Source organism: Peromyscus maniculatus, chromosome 2 (genome assembly GCF_049852395.1).
Source record: "Peromyscus maniculatus bairdii isolate BWxNUB_F1_BW_parent chromosome 2, HU_Pman_BW_mat_3.1, whole genome shotgun sequence".
NCBI lineage: Eukaryota > Metazoa > Chordata > Mammalia > Rodentia > Cricetidae > Peromyscus > Peromyscus maniculatus.
Genome location: NC_134853.1, coordinates 31,718,734 through 31,720,821, shown reverse-complemented (window position 1 = coordinate 31,720,821; position 2,088 = coordinate 31,718,734). Strand labels below are relative to the sequence as shown.

The 2,088-nt window shown below is 44.0% G+C and overlaps 1 pseudogene across 1 annotated transcript; it reads left to right on the top strand.

The window, feature by feature from the left end:
- Window positions 1-489: 489 nt before the first annotated feature.
- On the top strand, window positions 490-1,604 carry LOC102909990 (cytochrome b-c1 complex subunit 7-like; annotated as a pseudogene). Its single transcript, XR_013048992.1, has 2 exons — window positions 490-655; window positions 1,400-1,604. The product of XR_013048992.1 is annotated as a cytochrome b-c1 complex subunit 7-like (transcript).
- Window positions 1,605-2,088: the final 484 nt, after the last annotated feature.

The window sequence follows — 2,088 nt, the reverse complement described above, 5'->3', positions numbered from 1 at the left end:
AACTCTTGGTGCTTTTTCCACCAAGTCTTGAGTTGTAAGTCATAAAGATATTTTGCCAATTAGAAAAGCAAAGTCCTGGGTAAAGGAGGTGGCTTAGTGAGCCACACATCAGAACTGATGGCTTGAGTTCAGAACCCAAGCTGACACAGTAGTGCAAGCATGCATATGAAGGTACACACGCATATATGCACGTATACACATGTGAAAAACTCCTACCAGGTATGGTGAGTTATACCTGTGATTTTAGCAGTGAGGAAACAGAGGCAAGAAGATGGTAACTTCAAGACAGTTGTGAGTCTGGGGCCAGGTGGGCGAAACAAATGAATCTCTTGAGTTCCAGGCCAGCCTGGTCTACATAGTGAGTTCAAGGCTAGCCAGGGATGCATAGACCCTGTCTCAAAGGTTTAAACAACAACATAAAAACAAACAACAAACACTGTTTTTGAGATAGCTCTTTAATCTGGTTCATCTGTTCCTTTCACAGGGTTAATGTGAGATCATACAGCATCTGAGACTGAAGATGTGAACAAAGCCATAAGAAGGCTTCCTGACCTTCGAAACAGCAGACTGTTTAGCATCGAGAGATCCCTGGACCCAACTGAGGCATCAGATCTTGCCTAAGGAGCAGTGGACAAAATATGAGGAGTTAGAACAGGTTTGATATGTCTAGCAATGTTGGCCACTCAGGCTACAGTGCCAGAAACAGGAGAGACACACTCATTTGGGCAGTACATTTGTGTTCTCCAAGTCACGCCACATAAATAGCATTTCAGTAGCAGAAACTGTCAGCTCTATTTCAAAGAACATGGTGACTTGGAGCTGAAGTGACTTCTAAAGCTCGTCTCTAGTATGGGAGGCCTGGGCTAGAATCCAGGGTTTCTGCCCCATGGGCTACTATTGTCTCCCTGTCCTCTGGTTGCTGCTCTAATGCAGAGTTTTAGTTCTGTAAAGTCCACTGAGTGATCTTCTAGCTCCTGGAATGTTGAATGTTGAATGTTGAATCCTGTCCTCAGGCCTCGTTGACACCAGGAGAGCCTGTAGGCTTTGCTTCTTCCCTGGTACTCTTCCTGACCTGTGTGATCTTCATGAGGTTTTACATTTAAAAAGCACATAGTGCCAGGTGGTAGTGGCGCTCACCTTTAATCCCAGCACTCGGGAGGCAGAGCCAGGCAGATTTCTGAGTTCGAGGTCAGCCTGGTCTACAGAGCGAGATCCAGGACAGGCACCAAAACTACACAGAGAAACCCTGTTTCGAACCCCCCTCCCCCCCAAAAAAAAGCACATGGTTCCTAGAAGTTGGAGAGGTTTGGAGTATATTTTCTTAAGTCACAAACAAAAAGTAATTAATTGCAGTGGATTTCATTTGTGATTTATGACCTGTTATTTTCTTCATTTATAGGACAATTTCTCCCTTGAACTCTATCTGAAAGAGGTTATTGGGGAAAGAAGAGAGAAGAATGGGCAAAGAAGTGAACTTGTAGTTAAAATCTGTGGATATGCCTGGTCTCAGCATATTTTTATGAAGTTGGTTCAGCCTGAATCACAATTTAAGAGTTATTTGCTCTGCAGACGTCTCATTTTAAATAAATGCCTATTGTAACCATTGTTGGAATTTCTGAATTCAAACTCTTACTTGGATAATTACTGAATTCACTTTTCTGATAGAGTTTTCCAGACTTCTAAGATATTTTCAGTTGCTTCTTAACTACTTGGAGACAAGAGAGGCTGCTTTATCGTCTCTTCATTGGCTGGATAACCAGCCAGGTTACTAAAGGATACAGCATATTCTACAAGCCAGCCAGTCAGCTGTAGATTCCCTTTGTGGCTAGTGAGACCCTGGGAAGTCCTAGCAAGACCTAAACTCCAGCTGGGAGAGGAGGGACGAGGCAACCAGCACTGAACAGATGGGCCATCAGCTTCCAGAGTGGCCATGGGAAGAAGGGAAGGCTTACACCCGGTGTCCCAGGACATGGGGCGGAGCCTTGCCAACACCGCTCTACCTAGATTTATTTTACATCCTGCCATTTAGAAAGAAATTATGTATATATCCCAGTCTGGGCTTACATAACTTCTCTGTCTATGTACAGA